Source organism: Canis lupus, chromosome 21 (assembly GCF_003254725.2).
Source record: "Canis lupus dingo isolate Sandy chromosome 21, ASM325472v2, whole genome shotgun sequence".
NCBI lineage: Eukaryota > Metazoa > Chordata > Mammalia > Carnivora > Canidae > Canis > Canis lupus.
In genome coordinates, this window is record NC_064263.1 from 13,792,313 (window position 1) to 13,805,294 (window position 12,982).

Consider the following 12,982-nt stretch of genomic DNA (forward strand, 5'->3'; position numbering starts at 1 on the left):
GGGAGAGCCAATTTTGGAATACATTGACTTAGCATTTGTAACTGCTTGCATATTCAGAAAAATTTTAGTGCATCATTACCTCATATTTATTTAGCTTTTTAAAAAAATCATATGTCCACAATAGCCAAACTGTGGAAGGAGCCTCAGTGTCCATCGAAAGAGGAATGGATAAGGAAGTTGTGGTCTATGTATACAATGGAATATTACTCAGCCATTAGAAACAACAAATACCCACCATTTGCTTCCACGTGGGTGGAACTGCTGGAGGGTATTATGCTGATTGAAAAAGTCAGTCAGAGAAGGACAAACATTATATGGTCTCATTCATTTGGGGAATATAAAAAATAGTGAAAGGGAATAAAGGGGAAATGAGAGAAAATGAGTGGGAAATATCAGAAAGGGAGACAGAACATAAGAGACTCCTAACTCTGGGAAACGAACAAGGGGTGGTGGAAAGGGTGGGGGGTGGGGGTGACTGGGTGATGGGCACTGAGGGGGGCACTTGATGGGATGAGCACTGGGTGTTATGCTATATGTTGGCAAATTGAACTCCAATAAAAATAAATAAATAAATAAGTCAGATGTGTATTCCAGGAGAGATTCATGCATCTATCACAGAAATGCCTGAGATATCCCAGGTAGCACATTTTATGGTTATATTTTGTCATCAGCGACCTGTCATCATCAAGTTGTGAATAATTTCTTGTGGAACTTTTGGAAGAGTATCTATTAGTAATGTCCAATATGGGGTTAGAAGGTAGTCTGATTGAAGACCTGGTTTTTCTCTCCCCGCCCCAAACCTTCAAGGTGGCAGTTCAGGATAATATCTGAAGACTGTAATCATAAGAAGCATATATCTAACAAAAACTCTGAATGGCCACTTTGAAGGCTGCTATCACATGAACCTACCAACATTTTCTTTTTTTTAAGATTTTATTGACTTATTCATGTCTACACAGAGAGAGAGGCAGAGACACAGGCAGAGGGAGAAGCAGTCTCCCTTTGGGGAGCCTGATGTGGAACACGATTCTAAGACCCCAGGATCATGCCCTGAGGCAAAGGCATGATCCCGAGCCTCCTCAAGCATCCCCTTACCAATATTTTCTAACTGTGTCTCACTTTGCACTTCCTTCACATTTTTCCCATTACTTGGATCATCAGCCTCACCTTGTTGTACACCAATCAAAACTCCCTGAGAAGGAATCAACATGGACTGGACAAGGATTTGCTCACAACTGCTCCATATTTGGGTGGAGGGGCTGTCAGGATTCCTACACCTTAGAGCTATTGGGGCAGCTATGGGGCAAGGCTCCTGCAAGTGTGCTCATTCAATTATTGAGAAAAGACACGAGCACAGTGCTAGGCACTGTGGAAAAAACAAACAGGGTTGCTGGGATCTGCAGGTTACTGAGAAGCCAGGCAGGCAGGAGTGGAGTGGGAAGACAAGGAGGCATGGAGAGGAGCAGAGAGTGTTTCAAGTAGAGAGAATAGTATATAGAAAGTCCCAGAAGAGAGAGCATGGAAGCGTGGAATGTTCTGAGGACAGAAGAAAGTCCATGGTGGCTAAACCATAGGGAGTCACGTGGATAGTGAGTTGAGTCAGTGCCAAGTCAAAGAAGATCTTGTCCGCACGGGCCTCCTTTTCCTCATGTGTGGCAATAGGGCTGGTAAAGAGCAATGCTTCTCAGACTGCCCTATGGAACTAAGGGGGTTCCACCCAGGAGTCTCAGAGGGCCTTGGGGTGTAGGGTAGAAGGCAATTGCTCTGGCGTCCAGCTTCTGCTTCAGTAAGAGCAGCTTCATTCATATCCATTTCCAATGTTAGGGATCCAATAATGTTAGAAAATAGGGTTCCATGGATTAAAAAGTGATTGAAAACAACCAGGTCCCCTCTGGCTCTGACATCCTCGAATAATAGGATTCTGTGCTGCTCCGCTTGAGACAAGGCTGTCCAGGTTACTAGAGGTGTGGGCATATTGTCTCCTGATGGGTGGCCCATTCCTAATTGAAAACACACAGGCTGGGATCCCTGGGTGGCGCAGCAGTTTAGCGCCTGCCTTTGGCCCAGGGCACGATCCTGGAGACCTGGGATCGAATCCCACGTCGGGCTCCAGGTGCATGGAGCCTGCTTCTCCCTCTGCCTGTGTCTCTGCCTCTCTCTCTCACTGTGTGCCTATCATGAATAAATTAAAAAAAAAAATTAAAGAAAACACACAGGTTTATGGTGTGAGCAAAAGTTCTGGGACTTTCTGTTCACTTTTTCACAGTACTTTCTAAAAGAGTCCCTGAAATTTTCACTTTCCCACCATGACTGATATCTCTTTATGTTGGCAGGTCAAAAGAACCTTCCAGCAAGCCTCATATCTGCCTTCATAAAGAGCGAGTGTGTGTTGTAATGCTGAGTCCCCCTCACACTACACCCACACAGCTATAAAGACACATCCACCTACACGTGAAACCCGAGAATGAGGACCAACCTCTCCTAAAATGAGAACTCACTCCCTTACACATACATATGTGTCTTACACATAAGTGGCACCGTAAGTACTGGTTGAATCATCTGCTTTCTTTTTCTTCCAGACTCTTATTCTTTAGACTTTGACTCCATAGACCAGCATAACCTGTTTTAGCTTCTCACTTACCTGAGTCCCCTGGACTTGGCTTCTTGCCTTCTTGACCTCTTGCCTTTGAGTCCGGCCAAGGCTCTGAAACTCAACTTTTGTTCATATATCCATGGAATCTGTACACTATCCCTGCCCAGCAGATGGGGGCCCAGCTCCTCTGATGCAGAGCAGCCTGGCCATCTGCTCAAACCCTGAGAGAACGTGGTCACAATTTAAGGAATCCATTTGGATATTCCCTGACAGCTCCGGCCCTCCCCAGCCCCTCCCAGCTGGAGCCACGAGAAAGCACCCACCAGGAAGGAGACTCAGACTTCCTCATTCCTCTAGTCAATCTGACTGAGCAGTGCTTCTTAAAGTTTAACGGGCAGACAAATCACCTGGGGGGTCAGATCAAAGTGGATATTCTGATATTTGGGGCTGGGGTGGGGTCTGAGAGCCTGCAATTTCTAAGAAGTTCCCCAAGTCATGTCAATGGCTCATGAGCTTCATTTGAGTGGTAAAATGTGAATGTGTAGACTAGCAACCTCAGCCTCACTTGGAGATAGGGCCTGGAATGCAACTTTTCCCCCATTTGCCAGAAAATATTTATTAAACACTGTTTCTCTTTGTGGTCCTTGCTGTGCTGCTAAGATCCCTTCTTTGTTTTCAAGGATAGAATAAAAGCCTATATATTTGGGGCCTAAATACTTTATGAAGTTTAATTCTCACCACATCCCTGTGGGATTAGTATGATTCCTGTCTTATACATGAGGAACCAGAGTTTTACACAGGTTAAGAAGCTTGTCAAAGGTTGTACTAATGCAAATGGCAGCTGGGATTCCAGCTCACTTCTCTGGCTCTGAGCCTTCCTACTTTCTGGGATAACTCAAGCATCTCTTCCTTAATCTTCTTATGTTGCCAAAATCCACACAGTTGGGTTTCTGCCTCAGCTTCCTTGCCTAACACTTTAGTTTCTGGCTTTCTGGCTCAGGCTGAGCCCTGCTCCAAACCCCCGCCCTCTTGGCTAGTGATCACGCACCCAGCTCTTTCCAGCCCCTCCTCACCCACCCATGCCTTAGTTGGGATTCCGCTACAGATGGTCCAGTTGCCTGGAAACAAAGCATTGCTTCATGTTGCAAAATAGCTTCTAGGAACTAGAATGTTTCCTTTCCTCTGTAACTTTCCCTCCTGATGCTTTGAAGTTTCACACTCAGCATCAAGCACTTCGGAAAGTAAATAAGCTGCAAAATAGGCGTAGTAAAGAAAGAGGGAAGTGGCACTAATTTTTGCAAACTTCATTCTTGGACCTCTTCCGCCCAGGGCGGTATTCCTAATGGTCCAGGCATCCTTTCCCTAGGGGTGTAGCAACTAGTAGAGCTTATGATTTGACTTATCCCCAACCCTATCTCTGCTAGGCTGAGGCTCTAGAGAGGTCAGAAAGAGTCAGAAAGAGTCTGGGGGAGTTGTCCACATGGGATGGATGTTACATAGACCACAGAAGCTCTGGCCTGTGATCATGGCTTTGACTTCTAGGGCTCCCCACTCCCTCCCCACCAGTCCCTCTTAGCAGGGCCAGCTTTAAGCAAGGAGCTTACTTCCATTTACTCCCATTGAATTACCCAGTGCAGGAGGAGGGAAAGTATTTGCAATGGCCTCAACTGCTTCATCTTCCTTGGAGTAGCAGAATTTAGCAAGAATTGGGTATTGAAATGTGTCATTGTCAGTTCTCACTGACCCATGCAAAGTTTTCTCCCTTTGTTACTCAGTGTAACCCATTCTTCTTCCTGATACTGTGACTTTTAGTGCAAAATCTCTAACAGAATTTTGTAAGCCATTCCCTGTGCTCAGACTGATGCTTTTGATGATCATGAACCAGACCTCAGGCAACCTTCTGTAGGCCCTATATCATTTTAAGTGACATCTGTTTCTTGTTTAAGTGTTTCTTCCCTCCACCCACATACCCAGCAGTTGGCAATTCCTACCCAACTCAGGCCCAAGTTTGTCATGGACCTTCTGACCCCCTGACTGTATGTAGTTGGGTCCTCTGATCCCTATGCCTTGGTCCTCTTCCCCTCAACACTATGAGGTGACTTTAACCACACGTCAGGCAGCCGCTCTGTAAGTCACCCAAACTCCTTCTGCTCTTGCCCCCAATCAGACAACATGTAAACATGTTCATGGTCAGCAGTATGAAACTTGCGGTCTAAGTTCGAGTCCCTCTCAGGGTTTGCCATGGTTTCTGTACAAGTCTTGGAGTTGTTTTTTGTTTACTCTGAGCAGGCGGATGGTGGACGGAGCTTCAGCCTGACCACAGCATCCTGTAGTCAGCGTGTAGAGTTTACATGCATCTTGAAACTTTCGAGTGTTATTTGATCTGGGGCCGTAAGAAGTATTCCAAAGTAAAGTTTCAAAGCTTTGCATCAATATTTTCCTTATGGGGACTCTACTTGAGTCTAGAAAATTTCGTGATCAACACCAACATTTTTTTAGCTCCACTGTTGACTGTGTAATTTTTGGCAATCTTCAGGCATTCTTTGTTGCAAATTCTTTTGAAACCAGTAGCAAATGCTTAGTAGCATTGATAGTATCAACCAAAACTTAGTTTGGAAATTGAATAAAAGGAAAAAAATAAATGAGTTAATGTTCTAAACTTAAGTGTATTTTTACCTTCTCTCAAGTCTATGTGCTATTTCTTGTCTTAGAAAAATTTAAATGATCTTAGCATAGGATATGTCCGATTACAAACTATACATGCTGTTAATTGAATAAGTAAACAAATGAATGTGGGTGGAGTGGAGGAGGAGGCTGGGGTTGGGATGGTGGTCAGAGCACCCAGCAATCCTGGTAGTGCCCGAGGGCTGAGACAGAGCCAGGCAGAGGTCAGTGCCAGGTCTAAGCCAGCCTAGTGACCTTGTCCATTGTCTCCATATTCATAGACCCTATAGGAAGCCCTGCCCCACATTCAGGTGCTTGGCATGTCAGTGCTGCTTTCACCCCTGCCCTCCCTTCTCCACCTACTTGCTCCTTACTGTTGGCTTCTGCTACTACCTTCTTTCTTTCTTCCCTCTTGGCTGGTTCCCCCTCTCTCTCTGCCAGGCTCCTTTGGATTGATGCTTTTAGGCTGGGCGTTGGTTCTGTTCCCTGCCTTCCTTCCTAGTTTCTTTCCTCAGATTCCTTCTTACATCCACATTCCAAGCTGTGGGCCAGCTCTACTTTAATCTGAGCCGAGCTCTAGTTTCCTAGTTGGAGCCTTAGACATGTACTGACCTAATTGGCAAAATGGATCTCAGGAATTGGGGCATAGCAGCAGGAATTTTCAGATAGGGGTGGTGCTCAAAACCAGGCAGGCAACAAGGCTGAGGGCACAGATTTTATCTAGTTTGGGTCAGGACTGTGATTGGAAGGAAGAGACTAGCAGGAGATGGTCAAGAGGTCAGGGATTCCAGGGTAGGCTATCCATGTAGCAGAGTAACTCAAGTGCAAAGCAAAGAGTTAAGGAGAGTTCCAGTCTTACAGAAAGGCAAGCATGCTCCTGACAAAAGGTTAGGGATAAGGTTGTAATTTGGTGGGCACATAGGTATACACAAAACCCAAGTTACATTAGTGCGAATTCCAGACTCTCTACCTGGGGGTCTGAAACATTGATCTGGCAGTCTGGTTGGGGCTGAGACTCAAAGAGCAGACGTTGAGAGGAGGCAAGAGAGGGTGTGAATCCCAACTCTGCTACTTACTAACTCTGTGACCTTGGGCAAATTGCTTCACCTTGAGCCCAAGTCCTGTAAAATGGGGTTGGTAACAGCTACCTCACCTGGATGTGGTGAGGATTAAATGATGACTTTGGGATGACTTTGAGGCTTCCTCAAAAAGAAGACAAGTCTTTGAGCAGCTAGGGCTTTCCATGAGGCCCAAGTGGGGAGAGGGCAATGGTCAGCAGCCCAGCACTGGTGTGGCTGTCTCTGGTGCCACAGTCATCATTCAGGTTTGGCAGCTGGAGAACAAGAACACCCAGTGGGTGTGCTCCCCACCCCCACTCCGGCCACCCCAGGTCTGGGGGAGTGGTTGGGTGTTGGCTCATTCATCTCTGCCACATGCTCATGTGTATATAGTACTGTTGTATTTGCTATGACTCTGCCAGGAGCTCATGGTCTCTGAGTGCCAAGTCAGTGCATCTTTTGACTTCAAGCTCAAGCAGAGGTGACCAAAAATGGAAAAAAAAAAAAACCATAGATAGATAGATAGATAGATAGATAGATAGATAGATAGATAATCTAGATATCTATCCCACCTGTTGCTGAGTCCATTCCACATACCAGCTTTGGACTTAACCTTTCATTCTGCTCAGAAATCTTTTATTGCTCCTTATTTTTAATTCCATCATTTTCTTAATTTTCTAGGCTTTTTATAATCTGATCTCAGGTTCTCAGCCCCTCAGCTGCCTTGCTTCCTAATGTCCCCCTTTTTTGTTCTGCCCGGGCCTGTACCTCTCAGTTACAGCTTCTCCTTCCCTTTGGGTGTTTTGCCTGCGGTTGCCCCTGTTGTTTTTCCTCTCTTAATAATCCTACTCTTTCTTCAACGTGGCTCAGATCTCACCTTACACTTGAAGCTCTTTTTGATTCTTGGAATGGTTATTATCTCCATATTCCTGAACTGCTGTATTACTTGATAGTTTAGAATATATCAAATATCACGAAATCAAGATCCTATCAACTAAAGATGCACAATTATTTTATGTACATTAGGAAAACCCTTCTAATAAAAGTAGCGACCAGGGGTACCTGGGTGGCTTGATTGGTTAAGCATCTGCCTTTGGCTCAGGTCATGATCCTGGGGACCTGGGATGGAGCTCCATATTGGCTCCTTGCTCAGTGGGGAACCTGCTTCTCCCTCTCTCCCTCCTCATGCTGTCTCTCACTATCTCAAATAAATAAATAAAATCTTAAAAAGAAATAAAACTGGCAACCATAGAACGTAAGACACATCCTTATTTCAGAAAGGTTAAGTTTGTCTTGGACTCAATGAATACCATAATTATTTAGTGCTACATATTATTCATAATTATGATGGACATCACCACTGTTTTATAATTGCCTGTTTATTTTCTGACTCCTCCACTAGAATGTATACTTATGAAGACAGATTTCATCTCTGGCCCATTCATTGTTGCATCTCTAAGCATCCCGCACACTGTCTGGTCCTCAATAAATGACTGAATAAATGGATTCCTAACATGAATGGAAAGTTCCTCAAAGGCAGGGATTATGTATTCCATACTTATGTATAGTTATTTTTGAAATTGACATGCAAGATACATATAGTACACTAATAAGTTACAGACTAACGTCTTTTATATATGTATATGTCTGCATTACAATCACTGAAATTAAGATACAGAGCATTTTCCTAAAGTACTTTTCCCAGTGCTGAGGAAACAGGAGATACCAGTCAATATTTATCTATACTCATTGATCGATTAAATGGTCTCCAGCTACCCTTTTACAGCTTAGTTTCAATTCACTTATGTTTATCCTGGTTCAATGGTTCTCAAATTCTCTCCTGCATCAGAATCACCTATAAGGCTTGTAGAAACACAGATTACTGGGCCCCACCCCTGAACTTCCTGATTTAGAAGGTCTGTGGTAGAGCCTGAGAATTTGCTTTTCAAACAAGGTAATGTTGATGTGGCTCTAATGAGGTGGGGAGGGAGGGTCTTCTCAAGAGTATGAAATGTCTGCCAAGTCAGGTGCTTACTCTGGTCAGGGGTTCTTTACCTTTTCTTTGCAACAGACAGCCTGGGCAGTGTGGTAAAGCCCCTGTACTCCTCAGAAGAATATTTCTAAATGGAATGAAATAGAAGACTTAGGACTACAAAGAAAATCAATTATATTAAAATGGGTTATTCATGTTATTTTAAAATTATTTTTAAAATTATAATATTTACAATATCTATAAGTCATCTGCGTTGTGATATGAAATATTTGTGGTTTCCATTGGTGGTAAACTCACACACCTACAGATAACACTACTGTGGTTGTTGCTTATATTTATAACTGAAGGAAATGACAAATAGCAGATAGAAGTTAGTGAAGATAAAGAGCCTAGGTTAGGAATTCTTGCCCTGGTGCAATCTGAAATAAGATGCTCTACTGTTGGCACTGCGTGGAGTTCCAAAGAATTGGAGTCTGTGTCATTCAGTGTTATTAACTAAATGCCTTCAATGTGGAGACACTGTGATAGATGCTTGATATTTAGAGAGGAATAAGACACTTTCTCTTTCCTTATTCATTAATGTCCCATTTTGGTGCAGGAAGATGGAAATATAAACTGATAATTAAAGTGGAGTATGATACCTGCTGAAAGGGAAGTATGCACAAAGCACAGAAGAAAAGAATGGAATAATATATACAGGAGCATAGGGGTAAGACCTCTGTTACTTAGAACTCAGTTGGATGAAGTTGTGGTGGTAGACTTTTACACTGGTGGTCCTCAATGAAACATACCTCCAAATCCTCAGGCTCCCCCATATTGACTCTGAAGTTGGCCACAAAACTTACTTTGGCCAAAGGAACAGTAGCCAGCTGACACAAATATTTGTACGTTGGGGCTTTCCTCTTGCCTCTTGGGCTTCAGTTGTCATGTAAGAAGTTTGGGCTTAGGTTAGTGAATGAGGAGAGGTTACGTGGACCACAGCCCTGGAGAATGAGAGATCATTCTTCGATGTTCCAGCCTCAGTTGAGCACTCAGCTGAATGCAGCAGCATAAGAAACCCCAATCAGTGAGTAAGAAGCATCAGAACCACCAACCCACAGAATCATAAAAAATAATAAATTGTTGTTTTTCACCACTAGGTTTTAGAGTGTTTTGCTACACACCAATAGGTAACTCAAATAGTTGTTTTTCTTTACAAAAATTTTCCTCTTCTATTTCGCTTTTTAAGGTGAAGAAGGCAAAACACCCTGTAAAATAAGCCAATGCAGAGATTCTTCTGCAAACAATTAAGCACAATTTCTAGAAAAGCTTCCAGTGTTTCATACATTTAAATCTTTTAAGATCCATGGCTAGAAAACTTATCTAACTCTAGTAAATTAACATGCTGATCTTCAGAGAATAATTACTTTAAAATCACGAACTCCTAAAACCTGGAATTTTCAGCTGGAAGAGATCTTGGAATCTAAATCTAATCATGCACACTAAACTCTTCATTTTATTTTAAAAGTGTCTTTATCTTTTTTAATGATCTCTACACCCAGCATGGGGCTGAAACTCATGACCCTGAGATCAAGAGTCACATGTTCTTCTGACTAAGCCAGCTAAGATGCCCCTAACCTCTTAATTTGATGAGGACAACAAGGCGTGAGAGGTGAAAGCTAGAGTCTTTTGTTAGTAGGGTCCAGAAGGGAAACCAGATCTTCTGACTTCTAATACAATGTCTTCCAATAAGTAAAAAATAGCAATTTGTAGATTATCATTTCCATTATTTTATATTTGCAATAGGCAAAGCAGATATTTTTATCCTTTCTAATTTTGTGGATGAGTTAGATTTAAAAAAGACCTGCTTATTTCATGTAACTCATAAAACCAGGACTAGACGGTGGGTCTTATATCCCCTGGGCCAGGACTTTTTCATTATATCACGCTGCCTCTCATGTTCAGCATAAAAAACAAGGAAATAAACTAATATATTTTTGAAAAAGGATCAGCAGTAGACACTAATCTGGTTCATCTCTGAATTTCTCATAGTCATGTATCATGTACGTAATGTGTCACTCAATAAATATTTGTAATATGAAATGAATACATGAATGAATAACTGAATAAACAAGCAATAGAACAAGACTATGTTTTGTTTTTACTAGGCATTCCATTCTTTTTTTTTTTTTTTTTAAGATTTTATGTATTTATTCATGAGAGACACAGAGAGGAAGAGAGAGAGAGGCAGAGAGAGAAGCAGATTCTTTGAGGGGAGCCTGATGGAGGACTCGATTCCAGGATGGTGGGATCATACCCTGAGCCAAAGGCAGACGCTGGACCCCTGAGCCATCCAGGTGCCCCCAGTCATTCCATACTTAAAGTGTATGGTTAATCGAGATTCCTCTGTACCTGAAAAGGAATAAAAGGACAAAAATGCCAATGAGTAGTAATGATAATATTTTGTATTATTGTGCTTTGAAAGTGGAGTCATGAATACAAAGGCAAGATTTATCAATATGTGCCTCCTGTCTTGTATGTAGTAACTCAAAAGTTATTTGCCCTTTCTTCCAAGGGGGAAACTGAGGTAGAGAAAGTGACTCAGGTAAAGCATTGTCCAATAGAAATATAACAAGAGACACATTTAATTTAAAATGTCCTAGAAGCCACACACAAAAAAGTTTTAAAAAGATGAAATTAGCTTTGATAAATATTATACTTAATTCAGTATATCCAAAGTATTACCTTTCAATATGTAATCAACACAAAAACTGTTGATGAGGTATTTTAGTTTTTTTCAGTTTAGTGCGTGTTTTACATTCACAGGACATCTCAATCCAGACTAGCCACATTTCTACTGCCTAATAGCCGCATGTGGCTAGTGGCTACCATTTTGGACAGCATAGGCCTAGTTACATAGGACACAACAATTCTGTAAAGAGAAGATGACAGTAATTACAGTACAGAGGGAGTAGTAGGATTTTAAGGAAAACTTGAGGAAATTGACTTGGTTTAGTCCAACCACATAACCTGGACCACTGCAACTCAAAGGGAGATTCTACTACACCCTCAGAAGTCAGCTTCAGTGTTTAACAGTCTTGTTTGGCTGTGTAGCCCTGGGCAAGAAACCTTGTCTTCATATAACTTGGTTTCCCATCTGTTACCACTTAGAGCTGCTCCCCCAGTGACATGAAGTAATAAGAAAAAGCATTTAGTCAATACCAGCAAGTAGGAGGCACTTGGTTAATAGGAGCTTTAATAATCTACTAGGATCTTACCTTATCATACAAAACAACCCCATTTTGGATTTTTTTTAAAAAGGTTAATAGGACTCCCTACAGATCACGATCTTTTCTGCCACAGCAAGTGTAAAGGGGCTCTAAGGTACAGTAAATTTCAAAAAGACAAGGTAAAACAAAAAAGATCATGAGTTACATTATAACCTTCTACTAGAGGGAATCTCATAGTAATAAAACCAGATGGTTTTCTACTCTTTTATTGTGATGAAATATTCATCACACAAAATTTACCACTTTAACCATTTTTAAATGTGCAGTTCCATGTCATTAAGTACATTCACATTGCTCTGCAACCATCACCATCATCCATCTCCAGGACTTTTTCAATATCCCACAATGAAACTCTGTATCCAGCGACTACCCACTAACCCCATCACCCGCAGGCGCTATTCTACTGTCTCTTTCTATTTGACTATTCTAGGAATCTTATATAAATGGAGGGCTTTTATTTTTTGAAGAAACATTTATTCTTTAAATATTAAAATAAGAAAATCTGTTTAAAAACACTGACAGTTAACCTAGAGGTTTTTAAAGAGTATTTATGTTGCAATGCATCTTGATATGCACAGATGAAAGGCACTGAAGAAATATCACAATTATTACATGTATGTATCTGAGGGAGATGATTGCTACAAAGGTTTTTCTTTATAAAAGGAACTCTGTATGAAAATGTATATATATAAATATAAATTAAGACTTGTCTGCATAAGATTACTACTCAGAAAAGTCATAAATAATGATGCCAAAATTTTCACAAATGTCAGAAATCTCACTGGTATAGTAGATCCTTGACTTTGTCACTAGTTTGCCATTTGGCCTGGGCTTAGTGCCTGATCCTCTTAAACCCCTCCTATCATCATCTGTAAAATGCAGATACTAATAAGAGCAGCCCTTCCTACATCATAGAGTTGATGGGAAGATCAAACAAGATAATTAAACTGAAAGAACTTTGAAAAATACAAAAAGCCCTGTAGAAATGCAAGGCATTATTAAAGACTGTGGAGAGATTGCTCACACAATTTGATTCAAGGCCAAAGTTTTGTATTTCCAAAAGTTAAAAAGATTCAGTATTTGCAAATTATTTAGAAAACCAAATTCCTTGTTTACCCAGTACTGTGACCGAATTGTTTTCTAAATGCTATACATTTGATACCTAATGCTATACGTCATCTAACCACATTACCATGCTAGATGTAATTGTACAGAATTTCAGCAGTATCTTCAATTTTTGGTGGGTAAGAAGTTATAAATCTACATAGCTTAAAGATAAAGTCATGTCTCTACAGGAAGTTGTTTTGTTTTTTATTTTTTTAAATTTTCCATGGTAGAAACAGTGCTGTGTTCTGTAACATAACTACTATTGGAGAACTGCCTGCAATGCAAGAAGCATTTATTT

At 41.4% G+C, this 12,982-nt stretch overlaps 1 long non-coding RNA gene across 8 annotated transcripts in view; it reads left to right on the top strand.

The window, feature by feature from the left end:
• The window catches only part of LOC112642073 (uncharacterized), a 91,918-nt gene extending 81,133 nt beyond the window's left edge, over nt 1-10,785 (top strand). For 4 of the 8 annotated variants that reach the window (XR_007404743.1, XR_007404746.1, XR_004807843.2 and 1 more), the window contains 3 exons: nt 2,334-2,539; nt 7,718-9,017; nt 10,487-10,772. This is a non-coding gene — a long non-coding RNA (uncharacterized LOC112642073). Of the gene's footprint in view, nt 1-2,333; nt 2,540-7,717; nt 9,018-10,486 lie in introns of all 8 variants that reach the window. The other 4 variants (XR_007404742.1, XR_007404747.1, XR_007404745.1 and 1 more) reach the window with 4 other exon arrangements.
• Nucleotides 10,786-12,982: the final 2,197 nt, after the last annotated feature.